The 19,962-nt window shown below is 34.6% G+C and overlaps 1 protein-coding gene across 2 annotated transcripts in view; it reads right to left on the bottom strand.

Annotated features, from left to right (window-relative positions):
• Nucleotides 1-19,962, bottom strand: part of KLHL1 (kelch like family member 1) — a gene marked incomplete at both ends in the record, with an annotated part of 369,773 nt that overhangs the window by 212,682 nt on the left and 137,129 nt on the right. The window lies entirely within an intron of this gene.

The raw sequence follows: 19,962 nt of genomic DNA, 5'->3' as shown, positions 1-19,962 counted from the left end.
CAAAGTAATAATGCTACCAGATTTTAAAACTTATTACAAAACTACAGTAATTAAAACTGGGACTTGTCTAAATATATGCAGATCAATGGAAAAAATAGACTCCAGATTTAGAACCACCCATATATTAATAACTAGTTTTTGCAAAGGCACTAGACAATTTAATCGAGAAAGGATAGTTTTTTTAAAAATGGTGTTGGTACAATCAGATACCCACAGGCAGAAACTTGTATTTTAATCCATACCCCACACATTTTATAAAGTTTACTCAGAAATGGTAATTCAGTGAAGAAACTTAAACCTCTTTAAACACTTGTAGTGGAGCAATTGGCTTTCTGAATGCAAACTGTTTAATTTAGACCCTGCCTCACAACTTATACAAAAATTAATCCAAAGTGAATAGTAAACTTTAATGCAAAATGTAAAACTATAAAATATCTGGAGATAATCAGTGTGACCTTGGGTTTTACAATGAGTTTCTAGATATCTACTCATCTCGTTATTGTAATCTATGTTTATATAGGAGATTGATTTTATTTGAAAATGTGATGACTAATATATTAACAATAACAGATTATCTAGTTCTAATTAATTCAACAAGTGAAAAACTATTCATTTTTTTAAAAAACTAAAAATAGTTCTTTAAAAAACTATTCTTTTTTATAATTACAGATGTACACTATGTGTAATTACACCGCACAACAGGATCCATCCACAGAGCATCCCATAAAGCGTAGTATATTCATAAATCAAATAGAATACATGAATCATCTAGTGATCAATGCACCAGATCTACATTATCAACATGGATTAATCCAACAACAATGAAGTTTAGGGAAAAAAGAGACTTGTACAAATATATATGGAGTAATTTTCAGTATATATATATATATATATATATATACACACACACACACATATATACACACCCACACCCACACACACACACACACACATAGTGACAGAGCAATTTTGTGTAGGTAGAAATAAAATATAGGATATATATGAGCTATACAGAGTTATGTATGGTAATAATAAATCCCAAAGTCAGTGTAGTGATCATATCTCTTCATAAGGGAGAAATGCATCCATCATGACAGAATTTGATTTTATTCATATTTTATTCCTTAAGTGAGAAGAAAGATGCCCAGCTTCCCATTAAAATATTCTCAGTAACTTTTATCAGTTTGAAATGTTGTATAGTAAATATGGCAAATTGTATGTCCCTTCACATTTAGCATTACACATGACTACTATTTGGACAGGTACGTATGATCGAAAATTGATATCCTTGTTGGTCAGCACCTGAGTCAAGTTCTGGAAAGCAGACTTAGATGCCCTTCCAGAGGAATATTTGTGTTCAAATTGAGGGCAGTAGGTACACAAGAGGACTTTCATGTAAGATAGAGCAGGCAGGATAAAATGCATATATGGCCATAAATCATGCCTTTCTTTATATATTTGCCCTTCAGAAATACTCATATACTACAGCCATGGGAAATACCATGGAGAAAAGAAAAGTGGAAAACATAAGGCAATCAGGGCCATGAGAGGCATGCCCCCTGTTGTGTTTGAGATCCATTTGAGACCATCATGTCATTAAGCCAGGGCAAGCCTGTTTCATCAATCTGACCCCTTGTTGGTAGATAGTTATATTGCTGACAGACAACTGAGCACAATACATGATTGAACTTTGTTCTAAAATAGCAGAAAAAATTCTCAGCCAAGTCCAGCCCACTGACAAGCCACAAACGTATAAACAAAAAATTGTTGTTGTTTTAAGACGTTATCCTTGGGGCAAAAATTTTGGGGACAAGCAACTGTTATCCACAGAAGCTAACTTATAGAATACAAAACAATAAATGTGATGGGTTAATGGAAGAAAAAAGATTACTCAGGATGGATCATAGCCCTAAATGTAAAAATGTAAAAACTAAAACTATAAATCTTCTATAAGAAAATAGAAAAAATTTGTGACCTTAAGTTAAAGATTTCCTAGAGAAGACATTGAAAACATAATCCATAAGAAAAAAAATTGTTAAATTAGACTTCATAAAAATCGCTGCAAAGGTTAATATTAAAGGGACAAAAAGATGAACCACAGACCGGGAAAAAAAAAATGTTTGCAAAATCATATGTCTGATAAAGTACTTGCATCCAGAATACATAAAGAAGTCTCAAACTCAATAACAAGAAAAAAAAATTTAATGGGCAAATGATCTAAACAGATGTTCCATAAAAGAAGATACATGGATGAAAAGTGCTCAACATTATTAATGTTCAGGTGGATGGAAACTAAAAGCACAATGAAATACCACTACACCTGCATTAGCACTGCTGGTGGAAATGTGAAATTGTATATCCATTTTGGGAAACAGTTTTGCAATTTCACCTCTCAAATGACACAGCCATTTCACTCGTAAGTATTAACTCAAGAAAAATAAAACAATACGTTGATGTAAAGCCTTGTATATGAATGTTTATAGTAGATTTATTTTGTAATAGCCAACACTGGAAACAACCCAAATATTCATTAACAAGTAAATAGATGAACAAACTATAGTACAGTAATTCCCTTTATCTATGGGGGATATTTTCCAAGACCTCCAGGGGATGCCTGAAACCATGGATAGTACTTAACCCTCTACACACTGTTTTTCCTATACATACATACCTATGATAAAGTTTAATGCATAAACTAGGCACAGTAAGAGATTAACAAAATAACCAATAACACAATAGAACAGTTATAACCATATACTGTAATAAAGGTTGTGTGAATGTGGTCTCTCTCCTAAAATAACTTATTGTGGGGGCGCCTGGGTGGCTCAGTGGGTTAAGCCTCTGCCTTCGGCTCAGATCATGATCTCAGGGTCCTGGGATCGAGCCCCGCATCGGGCTCTCTGCTCGGCGGGGAGCCTGCTTCCCCCTCTCTCTCTGCCTGCCTCTCCGCCTACTTGTGACCTCTCTCTGCCAAATAAATAAAATCCTTTAAAAAAAAATAACTTATTGTGCTGTACACACCCTTCTTTTACTGATGATGTAAGATAATAAATGCCTGTGTGATGAGATGAAGTGAGGTGAATGAGGCAGGCATTGTGACCTAACATGACCTTATTGCTGGCCTTCTGACATCATGTCAGAAGGAGGATCATCTGGCTTGGATAACTGAAACTGTTGAAAACAAAACTGTAAATAACGAGGGCTACAATGAAATACTACTTATAAAAAGGAAAGAACTGTTGATATATGCAACATCATGGTTAAGTATGCTGAGGGCAAAATACTTATGCGGAGTGAAACAAACCAAACCCAATAAATAGATAAATAGATAAATAAACAAACCCTATGACCCAGCTTAATTAAAATTCTTAAACATTTACACTATTATGACATAAATCAGATCATCAGTACCTGAGTATGGAGTAGGAGCAAGGAGGATAAACATGATGGATCAGAAAAGTGGGTGATGAATATATTCATTATTCTGATTATGGCAAGGCTTTTATGAGTGTATACATATGTCAAAAAGTCAAAGTGTACACCTTATATATATGCAGCTTATTGTATATCAATTATTCATCAATAAAGCTTTTAAAAAGAATACTTAAATGTCAGCAAAGATGAGTTGGGTGGACTATTTTCTGAAGGTTTTAATTCAAACTTTACTAGCAAAATCACAAAGATAGTACATTATAATTTAAAGAAATTGTGTGCTATATGTTATTTTTTCTTACAGTTAACAATATATAAAACATATTATAGTTATGGCAATTTCATATATGCTATGAAATTTCATATATGCCCTATATTTCAAATGCTACTGCTTAGAATACCTGATCAACATATTGTTAAAATAATCTTATAAATGTAAACCTAACATATAAAATGGTGTGTGGGTGTGTGTGCATGCTAGTACATTTATCTTCCCAGATCAACACTTGAAAAGTGATTCAGAGATGTTAGGTCTGTGTAATAAGCCAGAGGATATGTAAGTTATTTGTCTGTAAAAACAAAGGGTCCAAGTTCAAATACTGAATCTAGCATTATACATCATAATAATTTAGATCATATTTTAGCAGGCCTTTCCTCCTTTTCCTTAAAAAAAAAGGAAAAGGAGAAAATTTTTGAATTTTCACAGGTTATCTATAGACTAATTTTTTTCAAGTTACCTATAGTAACTCTGTATGCAAATCTGGAAGATACAAGCATTGTGTGTTTCAGAGTTAAAATATTCTATTTTTTTCAACTTGGAATATATCCAATGAAAAGATCCTCTGTAAAAAGTCAGAAGGCACAAATGGAATATTAGTGAGTGTTGAGCTTGAGTGCATACAAACTGAGCTACGTCATGCATGATATTTTTCTTTATACACACACACACACACACACACACACATTATTTTTTCTATGTGTATAGAACCTGGCTATTTCTCTGACAGTCTTATATGGTAAAAAGGCAAAATCTACCAAACATTTGATTTAAAATTGAACCTAAAAAGAAAACATGAATACCATTAATGAAAAAAATATTTCTATGCATTCATTCAAGGTTAACTTTTAAGGCATGATATTCAAAAATGTTAGATGTATGAACAGGGTAAGTCTACACATTTTTACTTTGGATACCATAGAAAATTAGCTTAAAAATATGAGATACCTACATGAAACTTCAGATAGCTAAGGAGCCTGTGACTAGAAAAATTGAAAGCTCTGAGAAAATTTTCTTAAATAATAAGGAAATAACTATAATCTCTTTTGACAAGTGCAGAAGATAGTTGTCTCCAGAAAAAAAAAAAAAATTGAAAGACTCAACACATCATCAGAAAGCAACCATCTTCTCAAATGTCTTATTGTTTCCCTCATAGCTGCCATAGTTTCAAGCTTCGGATTCAGACAGAAAAATACCACTGAAAGAGAAACTATTCCTTCCTGCATGTCTCTCTTGAATCCGTGAAGAAATCTTTACTAAAAGTTTCCCAGAAATCTTTCTTCCATGTTGCCTTGACAAAAACTGTATCACGTGACCATGCCTCACTCAATAATTACCAATGGGCTAAAACCCCAATAATTGATTTTGACCTTATATGAATTAGATTGATAGAATTAGACTCAACTTTGGGGATAGGAAGGGAATGCCTTTTGAATATGGTACTTCCAAGTACATGCTACATGTATGTATAGTCTCACTGTAAGTAAATGCTAATGCTACTGAGTTTTCCAAATATGTATCAGTAGACTTAAGGTGATTTTCTAGAAGAGAATATGCTTAAATTTACACTGCATTGAAATGAAAATATGTAAAATAGGATGGGGAGGAAAAAGTGAAGATAATAGACGAATGTGAATTTACGTTGTATTTTTAATGGAAAAGTGATAGGTATCCTGTTACCAACTGTGCTGTATAACCATATTTTACTATAAAATCAGTTACATTTAAAAATGCATTTTACTAGGTAATTACAAAAATTGCCTATAAAATCCATAAAGTAAATTAAATTATCTATCTATATATCTATCTATCCATCTATCATCTATTTATCTCTATCTTCAATGGAAAGAAGGAGAAATAATATCATTACCCCACTAGAATTGAAATAATATTAAAAATTAATATTTAAGTACATAGAATTTTTTAAAATAAACTTCTTTTAAAAATATTTTAAATTTATAGAAAACGAATAGATAGTACTGAGGCTTCTCATATATATGTATATATATATATATATATGTAACTTATTTCCCTAGTTATTAACATTTTACATTAGTATGATACATATGTTAAATTAATGAACATATTATTATTAACTAAATCCATACTTTACTGTCACTTACTTATTTATTTTTTTATCTATCACCCTTTTTCTGTTTCAGGATCCCATGCAGGATACTATATTTCATTTAGTCATTTTGTCTTCTTAGGATCCTCTTCGTTGTGATAATTTTTCAGACTTTCCTTGTTTTTGATGACTGACAGTTCTGAGGAGTTCTGGTTAAGTATTTTGTCTCTGTTTTTTTCTTTTTCTTTTTTTTTTTTTAAAGATTTTATTTATTTATTTGACAGAGAGAGAGCGATTACAAGGAGGCAGAGAGCCAGGCAAAGAGAGAGGAGGAAGCAGGCTCCCCGCTGAGCAGAGAGCCCGATGTGGGGCTCAATCCCAGGACCCTGGGACCATGACCTGAGCCGAAGGCAGAGGCTTTAACCTGCTTTTTTTTTTAACCTCTTTTTTTTTTTTAAAGATTTTATTTATTTGACAGAGATCACAACTAGGCAGAGAGGCAGGCAGAGAGAGAAGGGGAAGCAGGATCCCTGCTGAGCAGAGAGCCCAGCTCGGGTCTTGATCCCAGGACCCTGGGATCATGACCTGAGCCGAAGGCAGAAGCTTTAACCCACTGAGCCACCCAGGCGCCCCTGGTTAAGTATTTTGTAGAATATCCCTCAATTGAGATTCATTTAATTATGATTACACTGGAATATGGGTTTTGGTCTTACCACATCATATCAAGAGTACATACTGATGTGGGAAACAAAAGGAGAAGAAAAATTATTAAATTTCCTTACTACCTACAGCCCATTGACAAGTCCTTGAAACAGGCAGAGTGACATCTCTCTAGGGACTCAGATGCCTTGATGTTGACAGATTGCTTAGGGCAAAGGCAATCCTAGCCAGACACCTCATCCCCACCCTAGGATCCTATAAGCCTACTTTAACATATACAATTTTTTTTGGAAACTTCAGTTATCTCTACTCCCAAGATACATGTTGGCAATCATCCGCCAAGCATATGGCCCACCAATATACATCTGAAGGGTCTCGTGACTAAGGTTTTATTAGATGGTAATAAATGACCCTTTCCCAACAATAGCTAGCCCCCTCAAGGTCCTGAAAACCTGGCTTCTGAAATTGCTTCGAGACTTATGCTATCCCAACTTGAAAGTATGTAATGGGCCACTCCTCATGACCCCAGGCAGCTCTTTCTGCCCACAGGTCCTGTCCCTGAGCTTTAATAAAATCACCTTTTTGTACCTAAGCTGTCTCAAGAATTCTTTCTTGGTCATCGGCTTCCAAAACTAATGTCTTTCCTGCATCACATACACTCAACATGCTTATCATTGTTAATGTTAACTTTGATCACTAGAGGCGGCTTTTAGCAAACAACTTGAACAATGGAAAACTGAGTTAGTTAAAGGGTCCACAGTGATCTCCAGGTTGAACACAAGCAGGCCTATTAGGTGACCCACCTCAAAACATCTATAAGCCCTATGTGAACAATGAGTAACTTATACCCAGACACAGATACCAAAAAGGAAATTTCCATATGTTCCCATACCTCCTCACCTTTCCTTTTTTTATTTTATTTTATTTTTTTTAAAGATTTTATTTATTTATCTGACAGACAGAGATCACAAGTAGGCAAAGAAGCAGGCAGAGAGAGAGAGGGAAGCAGGCTCCCCGCTAAGCAGAGAGCCCGATGCGGGGCTCGATCCCAGGACCCTGAGATCATGACCTGAGCTGAAGGCAGAGGCTTAACCCACTGAGCCACCCAGGTGCCCCACACCTTTCCTTTTTTAACTACATTCTCCCACCACTGCCTCCAGGCAGAAAGTTGCTCCCTTGCAGTTCTGCCTGCCGCTCCCTTACAGTATATTCAGTAAACTTCTTCTTTAAAAAGATGATGTTGATGATTATTATTATTCAGTAAATGTCTGTCTCTTTTGTTCTGTGTTGGGTGAATTCTTTCACTACCTGTGCCTCTGGTGTCCACACCATCAGGTCACCCCACAATAGAGGTAGTGTTTGTTAGGTTTCTCCACTGTAAAATTATCCTTTTGTCTCCTTTTCCATACTATGATTTCTGGGAGGAGGACCCTATGCATAACGACACTTAACGAATGGGCCATTATGCTCTATTTCCTTGAGGGAAAATTAATTACATAAATGATGTGAAGTTCTGCATGAGAGACTTGTTTTTTCCCTGTTATTTATTTTACTTAATAATTTATTTATATCAACAAATTCCTACATTTTTTGAGTGTTTTGAAAAAGGAGAGTTAAGAAAGTTTTGGTTTACATCATTTTATTATTTTTAGTAGGCTTACATGTCTTTTTAACAGTTACCAAAAGAAAGTGATTTTTACTGCACTTTGGATTTTTGCTATCATCAAATTATTCCTTATTCCAATATGCACCACATTATTGGCTTCCTTGTCCCTCTCTTCACCTCTCATCTGGAAGAAAATCCTGGTTGCAAACTAGTTTTAGAAAACAGAATGACAAGCTATGCCTGGAAAATTCTATCAACTTAGAGTTTATTAATAAACAATGTCTTCTATGGATTCCAGCCAAAAGAAAAGCATGCTTTATGCTTTTCAAGCACTAAATATATCTCAGAGTTTAAGGGCTCACTGTTAGAAAAGTCAGGGAAATACCTATGCAAGGACAAGTGAAAAGGTAGTTGTGATCATAAAGCCCATCATTTTTCTAATTCTACCTGCACACTTTTTTCTTTAAAAATCCCAGTGGGTATCAGATCAGAACTAAAAATTTCAGTAGTTCTCATTTACCTAAATTGTTTTAAATCTAGTATTCTCACATATCTATCATTTGGTAAAGAACAAAAAATTGTTTTCCGAGAATAATCTTGACTTTTTCTGAATAATCCCTTGACCCACATCCATACACGGGTGTTCAGCTTACTTGACTTTAACCATCAAGTGGACCCCTTATTTTCAGTATATCATAGCTTATAACTCTGCCCTTAATAAACTACATAGACTTTTTTCTACTCCCACTACTTGCTATAGTGTTTAGTGTAAAACAGGCTACCACTTGGGGTGCCTGGGTGGCTCAGTGGGTTAAAGCCTCTGCCTTTGGCTCAGGTCATGATCCTAGGGTCCTGGGATTGAGGCCCGCATCGGGCTCTCTGCTGGGCAGGGAGCCTGCTTCCTCCTCTCTCTCTCTCTCTCTGCCTGTCTCTCTGTCTACTTGTGATCTCTATCTGTCAAATAAATAAATAAAATCTTAAACAAACAAACAAACAAACAAACAAAACAGGCTACCACTCAATACTCAAGGAAATTTTGGTTGTGAGGAAGAAAAAAATAAAAAGGATCAACTCATAGTTACACAAGTTATCCAAACTTCTACTGTAAGTAACATAATTGGTCAACTGGTGAATCAAACATACCACACATATGCTCATTTGGCCATTACAGAATTTAATATTTTAGGATATCTTTAGGTGAAACACATTCTTTTGAGTTCAGCATCAGTAACAACAATCACTCTCTCTAAGAGAGAGGGAGAGAGTGGAGGTGGGGGTGGGCGGAGGGGCAGAGACACACAGAGAATCTTAAGCAGTCTCCACCCACCATGCAGACCCCAACCTCATGACCCTGAGATCATGACCTGAGCCAAAATCAAGAGTCTTGCACTTAACCGACTGAGCCATCCAGGTGCCCCAATACTAATCTCTTTAAATTAAAGGTACCTTCAACCCAACTGAGTTTTATCCCTGGATTTTAATATCTTACTGTTTGATGTATGAAATCATTAGTAATCTCTGTGTCTGGGCAGTATCATTTGAATCTGAATCAGCCAACAGAAGAAACAGTTTCATAATTCATTACTATATCCACTTTTGGCGTATCAGTGGAGATGTCTGAAGTACATAATACAGAGTTTTATAAATATTCAAATATTCAAAAATATTTTTCTCAGATTTCACTATTAGAAACCTATGTATGTTGAGGAAAATCCTTGTTTTTATTTATAACTGACTATACTTCTTTCTCTACTTTGGTGCCTGAAAAGCTAAAACAAATTGGTATGTAATTTCTATGAATACAAACAGAATCTTAAGACTCTAAAGGTGTAAATCATACCAGGGGTGGTGTTGTTTTGCATATGAATGCCTCTTTCAGGTCTTTTTTCTTTGAATTTCAAAGCCTTATACATACATCACAGATTCTGAGGCACAAAATTAAGACCAAATCAGTCTTGTTGCTTCTGTAAATAACTTTTTAGATTTGCTCTTCCTTTATTTTTCTACTTCAGTCGGTAACACAGAGGGGAGATTGAAAGGGTAAGTATAAGAAAATACACCTTCTCACTGGACAGATGTTACAGTTACATTATGGAAAAGAATGTTCTTATAGAACTAGGTTGAATTGAAGTTATCTACAAAGTTGCTCCATCTTAGGATGCTTAAAGATTTTATGCACTAACTTGGCTGGCTGTGACGTGGAAATAAAGGCTACAGTTTTGATATGTTATCATCTGGCAATCTGCCCAGATCAAGAGTTCTAGCATTCTACCTGTGCAGGAGGCCATATTCCCGACTTCCTCCATTCTGCCAGGCTTCTGAGTTGCCAGATGTTTTTATGTTTGTTTGTTTGTTTAACAGATAATTTTCTTTGGAGCAGTATCCTGGCTTTCAAAATATGCTTAATATGTTATCTTCTTCCTTTTCTGCCATCATTTAGATCATTTTCAGAGATTAACCACTTTCATTTTCTGACCATAAGCATTCATATTTTTCTTGAAATCCTCACATCTAACAGCACCTAATCATAATCAGTATTTCTTTGCCTCAAAATAGTACAAAGTGTTATTGGAGGAATATACAGTTAACTCTAATACATGTCAAAAAACTACCCTATACATTATTGACGCCTTATTTCCCTCTCTGAATGTATTTTACTTTGGAGCCATTTTGAGCCAGTTTGTGACATGGCAAATTTAAATAAAATACATATGAAAAATGAGGTTTGTGCTTGAGGTCCTAAATATGTTTTCTTTGACTTAACTTGATAAGTAAAATAATAATTTGTCAAAAAATTTTAAAATGTCCTATTAAAATGCCCATTTATTAGAAAGTAGACTATATGGTCCAGGAAAACACATGAAAATAATTAATGACATATATTTCAAAGTATTATTTACATTTTGACATGAATGAATCAGAAATGAACATGTTATATGTTAAAGTGATTTTTATAATTCTTCGCACAAGACTGAACTTCCATTACTAGTCTAGATATTTTATTCTGCAGTACCCCACCCCCCACCCCCACCACACACACACACACACACACACACACACTCCTAAACATCTCCAGAGAAGAAGAAAAGACCTGGCGGGAACAGGCATCAGACTTGCACGAATGTCAGTTAGTGGAATATTTTCTTTGGCAAAGGAGTACAAGAGGACTACAACAGAGCTATAATGTGTCTAAGAAAGCTCAAGCACACAATCTAAAGGAGTCACGAGATCAAGGTATTCCCTTCTGATATGTCTTCAGCATACCATTCACTTCCGGCTGAAATGTTTTCCCTGTTGGGTAGCCCTTAGTGTCCTTTATGGGAGGTAGACAAAGCATTTAAAAACAAAATCCTTAGAGTTCTCTTTATGAATTTCATGTCTCCAACATGAAGAGGAAGTCTTGCCTGAATGAAGGTGGTAAACCAGACAAAATGATGATTTCTGGAAGTCTTCAAAGGGGGCAGTGACTGGAGTTGTTTTATTGGCTTATTTTTGCTTGTTTATTGTTTTTAGTTGTTTTTTTTCCACCACATACTTCTGCAGAAAGAATCCCCACTATCAAATTTCAAATGCAAAGTATTGAGAAATAATCAAAACACAACTAAGGTATATTTTTAAAGATATGTATTGTTCAGAAACATATGTGGGGTTGTTGCTGCATTTTTCCCAATTGCATGATAAAGCTGAATGTTATGAGAAGTAACACAGATGTGTGTAAAACATCCTGAAAATGTTAAATGTTAAACATGTAGTGTTTCTTATCATTCTTCTTATTTACATAATAATAACAAAACAAAATTAGACTTACATTTGCAAAGTTATGAAATTGTGAATGTCCCAGCCTGAGGATGATCAGTGGTATAGTGCTAGGATCAATCACAATTCTCCATTTGTAGCATCTACATACTTTCTTCAGTTTATTCATGATTTTGTGGAAAAGGAAATTAATTCTAAGAAAAAATTATATTTGATGGCAGTTGGTACTAGGAAAATGGAACTAATAAAATGCAAAGCAATAAAATGGAGGTAGTAACATAAATACATATAGGCAGCATTCCCTCTCTTGTTAATCGGATGGAACGTTGAATACCTCCATATTTAGCAGAAAAAACATTGGAATGCCTTTGGGAAAACTGGACCATGCACGTCTGTGGAATTTTGTTGCCCTCTATAGCAAGGTATTTTCATTTTTGTAACTGACAGTAAGAGTTGACTACTTGCTCATCTGATCTTGTTACTGTGTGGAATGAGATAAGATATGCTAAAATAATGAAGGCAATACATGATAAAAATAATTAAAATATATAAGGCAGTAAAATTAGATAGGTGGTTAAAAAAATCACTAAAAATATATATCAAATTATATATAGATGAGAGTTCATACTGTAATACTAACGCATATTATAAATCAGATTTAAAATTAATAACTGTCAACAAAGTGATGATTCACTCTCCAATTTTATCTCCAGTTTCATTTCTTATATGGATTCTGCGACGGATTTGATGGAACTTATAAAAACACCCATTACAAATAATCATCATAATTGAGTGCTTATAACATTTTAAGCAGTATGCTAAACCCACATAATTTTATTAGCTCATTTACTTAGACATTATTATTTTCCATTCTTAGATTTGAGTAATATTAAGACTCTATAAAACTCAGTAAGTTGACCAAGACCTCTAAGTAAAACTGGGGGAGCACAAAGGATATAATTAAAATACTTGAGAAGTAAGTACATGCCAATTAGAATAAATGCCCAACAATCTGAACGAATACTGGGCTAAATCATCTCAGTGAGTTTTGGTTGAATATTAGTCCTGGTGAAGGCCAAAGAAAACCCCAAAGGTCTCTGATGTTGAATTCTACATACTACCCCACAAATACAACAGGATCAAGTGTGCAGATATTTTGGGATTAGAGTGAAGGTGAAATGACCCTGAGAAAATATAGTCAAATAGGAGATTAATGCAAAAAATAGACAGTGTGTACTCTGCACACATGCATGTGACACAAGAGTTAGTACCTGCCTTCCTAGGATCCAAAGCAAAATGTAGGACAAAAAGGACATGTAAACAGTTTCCCTATAGAATTCTAGTACCCAAAGGAAAAATGTCAACAATTATAAGATTGTGAGTAACAATAAAATAAAATTCAAGCAGATTTTTTAAGAAAGCAAAGTTGATTATAAGATGAGATCTGGGAGATTTTCCTTACTTGGGGACCCAGAAAGTAAAAATTTCAGGGCAGAAGAGACATAACCTTTCCACTACCGCTAGTAAATATTAAGTTTCACATACCAATTTCTTTTTCAATCTGTCTATGAAATTCCATAGCATGAAGCCAAGATGCAGTTCAGTAACAACAACAAAATGCTATAAAATATTCAGAAAATGTACATAATTTTTATTATCTATTTTGATACAAGACTTTCTCCAAATTAGCTTATATTATTCAACACACACATGCACACACACACACACAAACACACACACACACACAAGCAAATAAAGGTTCTTGGGATCATGAAAAGGCAGAAATAGGAAGACAATATATAACTGATTTATTTTTATTATTTTTATTTTTTTTCTTCTTGAATGTATAGATTATGTCAGCATCCTACAGAAATTACTAAATCAATATTTTAAATTAATGGATAAAATAATAATAGATAAAGCCAGTCTTTAAAGGCTCAATTTCTTAAATTGAGAACAGAAATTTTCCAACTAGTAAAAGTTCTAACTTTAAAACTAATATTCTGCTAATGTGCTTGCATAATTCATGCCACTTGAATTAAACCAGTAATAAAAATGAAACAATAATTTACATTTAATTACAATAAAAAATTCTGAGGGGAGTTTAGAATATTCAGTCCAGGCTGACTATATTGATGTATACTTTTTTAATATTAAAGCAGAACATTAAACATCTCGGCTCCTGTGTGTGTGTATTTATTTTGTTCAAATGTTTGGCAGTAAGCAGAAGCTATCTTAACATTTGTTAGTATGTACTAAGATTTTAATTAACTTCAGTGGCACGTAAACCTTTCTTTTTTTAATAAGGAAGTTAACTCTTCAGTATGATTAAAGGTTTGCCATTTGGCAGTTTAATTTTCTACCTCTCTTCTTAATACCACTGCTAGATGGACAGCTTCCTTTATTTAAACTGTGTCCTTATCAGTTCTCTACAGGACCTGACACTTTGCTAGTAACCCTGCAATCCCATCTCCCACATTTGTTAGAACTCTATTTCCTTACGCATCAATGAGCACAGTATATTTTCAAGTATGTCTGGATAGTAGGGACTATATAAAAGATAAACCAGAAGGAAATTTCAATCAACCTGAAAGAACGCTAAAATATAGTGAACTCCAGAGTGTCCTTTCCAAATATATTAAATTTCCTCTTTTATTTTCACAATATGATCATCAGTTTTTGGTCGGGATGCAAATATTGAAATATGTATATATATTATATATGTAAAATATATATGTGTGTTTGTGCGTTGTGTGTATGTATATCTACATATATGTATTCATTTAAATACACACATACAACCAATGTAATGGCCTTCAAAATTTGCTTTATACCATTCTGTAATGAAGAAATATTAGACTGTGTCTATCAAATGTATGTTTATATGAAAAGAAGACAACAAAAGTTAGTTATTTTATACCCTAAACTCGAAAGTCCCGTAAAGACAGAAAATACGTGTAATTAAGTATACTGTTTTCCAAAGACCATCGGGCACAGCACATAGTAGGCATCTAGTAACACTTGAAAGGTATTCAGTGCATTTACAGGACAGGGACTATTAGGCATTAATATGCTTAAGTTGATATGTACCATTGTCTTGTGCAGGGAACTAGCAGTAACACTGGGAAGAAGCATGATCCAAACCTGCAGTAAGCCACTGTACAGTAATGTGGTTGTCGATTTAAGCTACCAAACTATTTTGGTCACAAGCTGCACCAAGGAACTCCAGCATAATGTAACTTTACAAAAGGACATTGATTCGGTAGAGAAAATGCCATGAAATGTGTGTTCTGATGTTTCACTCTAGTAATAGATTCAGTGTCTTACTATTGATCTTTGTCAGGTTACTTTATTTCCTGATGGACTGCCTGGAGAACTTCAGAGGTTCTTAAAGCTGGAAAAAAATCTGTCCCCTCACATTAATTCAAAAGAGACCAACAAAGTTCTGATTTGTCTTGGATGATTTTTCAGTGCTTATTGGAAATATCAAATATGCAATTCTTACAAAAGACAGTTTTGGTGCCTCTGCTTTGCATCACATACTTAGCCATGAGAAAAATGTTCATCTACAAAATTTATAATGTAAGGGATGAAATTTCTATAGTTCTATACATCTCTAACTTTCTAAGTAATATGAAAGTAGAATGATGATAAACTATAAACATATATATACATATATTTTAAATTTTCTTCTTTGATTCTATGCTTGTAATTATGTTCTGTAGAATTACTCCAGAACAGCCTTGACTTCATGATTCAAATCACAGGCTTTATTTCAGAGTCAACAATTACTATCTCAGGCTTCTTTTCTAGATGAGTAAAATTACAGAACAGAGACTCCATTACATGTAGGAAAATACTCAAAAAGCTGTTTTTAAGTATTTGACATTATACTAACAGAGAAAGTCATAAAGTGGAAAGTGGTACACAGATCTTACTTTTTTTTTTTAATAAAGATTTTATTTATTTATTTGACAGACAGAGATCACAAGTAGGCAGAGAGGCAGGCAGAGAGAGAGGAGAAAGCAGGCTCTCCATGGAGCAGAGAGCCCGATGCAGGGCTTGATCCCAGGACCCTGGGATCATGACCTGAGCCGAAGGCAGAAGCTTTAACCCACTGAGCCACCCAGGGGCCCCCAGATCTTACTGCTTTTGAAAACAGAAGTAAAAAGCTTTTACACTATGCCCTGTTCTAATAATTTCATTCATTATCAAATTTGTTTAAAGGTTTATGCTATATTAACCTGTATCCATTCAGTCTTAATTTGTATTTTATCTTCTAGTCCCTAGTGTGACTCTTTTCATGCAGTGTGTTTAAATATTGTTAGCTGAATTATGGTTTCATTTTGAAAAACTGATACACAGTGTTATAATTATGTATCTTTTGGATTATAACTAAGAGTTCAAACTTTAAATGTAAGTCACCAGTTATAAAAGGAGACGATTTTATGACATGCACTATTGATTTCACCCTTTTTGCTCTCTATGAATAGTTAAGATCATACTCAGATTTCTTGGTTAAAAACCATTAAAAAACCCAATGGAATGTTTTCAAAAGAAATTTTGAAACCATTTAAACAGCTAACTACAAACTTAGGAAACTGATATGAACCTCATATTAGATATACAATTATTTCTAACATTCATGTAAATTTTCATTTCCTTTCCATTCCTGAACTATGACAATGTGTGAAAAAAAATGACCTAAAGAAGCTAATTTTGATACTGTAATAATTAGACACCATTTTTATTGCTGTTTTTTAATCCTTTATGCTACTAGAACTGTTTAATTTTGTCAACATGAAAACCTTACTGGTTTTCTTTACCCTATCTTACATATTGCTAGTATTAACTTTTTTATTGTTACATGTTTCCTTTAAAAATATTCATATTACCCTTGAGCTATTACCATCACCACAGTCACCTCCTTTGTACCCAGGTCCCTTTTCCTAGTTGCCAGAAAAATAAATCTATAACTACTTGCCTTCATTCTTATTGAAGCTCTATCAGACCCCTGGTCCCATTTCATTCAAATTTGCTAGAGTAGGAGAAAAGAGAGGTAGACGGGGAGGATGTCTCCCATGACTTACCATGCACAAATTTTACTATCTAAAATTCTTTAAGGCATAATTCCTCATTCTTCAAATCAAAGATTATTAAACCTTATAATCACTGAATCTTATCTTAGTCAAGAATTTATTGCAAGCTTCTTTACGCTTTCATTTTTTCCCCTTAATTTCTACGTTAATGAATAAATTAGCTACATATGGTTCTTTCAAACCTTCCAGACTTTCCAGATCTCATGGAAATTTTAATCTGTCTAAATCATTTTAAAGCAATCTTATGGATCTCTACTGAATACTTTACTTCTATAGCTAATAGTTAACTATAAATGCTTTACAGAGTTGATCCTCCTTAACTTCTCCAAAGCCTCTCAAACCTCAAAATTTAAGAAAATATTATCAAATAGCTGACCTTTTAAGTGTCTTTACTGCTCATTCATTTTTTCCCTCATCTGTGATGCACTTTTTTTTTTTTAACCTACTACCAAGAAAAGTCTCGGAGACTAGCTAGCACACTACCTAAATGGACACATACACAGATTCATCCTATTATTCCCTTTCTGTCATTGCTCACTACAGCTCTTCTATTGTTGTATTTTGTTGAAAAAAATACCTATCAAAAGATAAGCTATTTTATCTTATGCCCCCAATTCTCCCAATATTAGCTTGTAAATTATTTGCTCATCTAATATCTCCATAAACCAACAATCAGGAATTTATCAACCACCAAGGAGCTATGGATATTGCATCGAAGACCAAAGTAGCAGTGGCAACTGAAAGGCTACTTTATATCCTTTCTGCCTTCCATAAAGCTGAGCAAATCTGGGTCATTATATTCAGCAGAGAGCTTTGAAACACCTTCCGACTTTGTGCTGCATGATGATGAGTGTCTTTTGACCTAGTTTTGAATAAGAGAAATGCAAGGTGGCCAGGCCATGGAGACTGTAAGGGTTGGATTTATGCCTTTTTGTTCCTAGAAAGATCCCTAAAATGTAAGCTTCATGATTCTTCCCTTTCAAGGAAACAATGTGGTTATGTTTATTCTCTTGGTTGGGAGGCCAAAGATCCTTTATGTTACTATTTCAGGTTGTATGCAGATTGAAATTGACTAAGATGGTTTTAATGGCTTTCAGCTTGACTAAGCTGTAAACAGGCTACTTCCCCAACTTCAGATCTTTGCTCTCCCTTTTCTCAGAGCATTTACTTCAGAAAACTTGTACTTGTTAAGTTCTTTCTCTACCCCTCTGAGATGTAAGTAATTTTTAAAGCCTTTTTTGCCGGTTTTACAACCCAGGAATCTTGTTCTCAAGGCCCCAGAAGCATTCTCTTTGAAATGTCAGCTTCAAGGATAATAGTAGTACCCCTATCTTTCAGTTTTTGTGGGAAATAGACGTATAATTTGAGTGAATGTCTTGCTCTGAGTTGTAAAACTACATTATGTCCCAAAGATAGGAAAATGTTTACTTTTCCTCTAGGTAAAGCCATACGGTAAACACAGATGGTCTGTGTTCTCTCATCCTAACTAAAAATCTCTCCCTCCCTTTGTTTCAGCAGAATTAAAAGACTGAGCTTTGTTTTTCTCCCCTATTGCAACAGCCTTGAATACATACTTGTCTACTCCCTTACCTTTGTCCAGTGCAATATTTGCTTGGACAAAATATAATTTAAAAATAATTGAGGTCTGGTGACTGAGTAGCTCATTAAGTGTAGCTCAGTTAAGTGCCCGACTCTTGATTTTGGCTTAGGTCATGACCTCAGCGTTGTGAGATCCAGCTCTGTAGGTCTCTATGCTCAGTCAGCTTGAAGTTCTCTCTCCCTCTCCCTCTGCCCTTCCACCCTGCATGGGAACTCACACTTGTGCATGCATGTGCGCTCTCTCTCTCTCTCTCTCTCTTTCTTTAATTTTTTTTTTAATATTTTATTTATTTGACACAGAGAGAGGGATCACAAGTAGGCAGGGCAGCACACAGAGAGAGAGCGAGGGGGAAGCAGGCTCCCTGCTGAGCAGAGATCCCGATGTGGGGTTCGATCCCAGGAGTCTGGGATCATGACCTGAGCTGAAGGCAGAGACTTAACCGACTGAGCCACCCAGGCACCCCCTCTCTCTTTCTTTAAAATAAATAAATAAATCTATTTAAAAATGAAAATAAATAAAAATAACTGAGGCTGGGAAATGTGTTGTCTGTCCATCACATTGCTACTTTGAGATAAAGCACCCAGTGCACGAGCATTTTTCTTTTAAAAGAGTCTTCATTTACTGATTAAATGTTATATTAGCAAACTCCCCTCTATGAGAAGCCAAATCCTCCTTCAGGAAGACAGATTCCCACTAGTCCCACAGCATTTTGGTCCTAGTAGTTGATCTTTGCAATGCTACCTCTTGTTTCCCTGTAACCAAATACACTACAAAAACACAGCTCCTTAAACTAGGGTTCTGCTGCTTTGATCATCAAGCCCTAGCCTACCTTTTTTCTTGTTTCATACCGTGATTGAGACTTCACACAAAATAAGCCACATGCCATTTCAAATTATATATATACATATATATATAACTTCAATTCATACTATCTACCTTGGCTTCTGTCACAAGACTTTATTATAATGTCTCCCCTTACCACAATAATCTTGAAAATTATTAAAAAGTTTTAAATGAATATGAGCCCTGATAATGCTTCGAACAGCAGGCTTTATGCCTTCTAACTCTTAAGGTGTCAAATTATATCAATATTTATTCCCTCACCTAATTCTTCTCCACTCAGACTATGAGCTTCTGGAAGGTGAAGACATCTTATTCATTAGTTTATTCTGTAGAGATACAGCTGATACTTGCATACTGAGAAACGTTCAACAAATGTTTGCTAAATTGGCAAATTTATTTGAATGTACTAAATATAACATAATGCAAAGGCCGTTAGAAAATGTCCACATAGTAGATCAGGAAGAAAAAACCTCAAAATGTAGTCATTTCCATAACTCTAATTATCTTCATTGTCCTTTTCAGCTAAGTTTGTCAAGTCCACATTAAATGTTCTGTGAAGATTTTAATATTAAAATAATAAATTTTAAGGAGAAAAGAGTTTTTCAACCCATACTTTTCAAA

Source organism: Martes martes (genome assembly GCF_963455335.1).
Source record: "Martes martes genome assembly, chromosome: 3".
NCBI classification, from domain to species: Eukaryota; Metazoa; Chordata; class Mammalia; order Carnivora; family Mustelidae; genus Martes; species Martes martes.
This window is presented reverse-complemented; position numbering and strand designations above follow the sequence as displayed.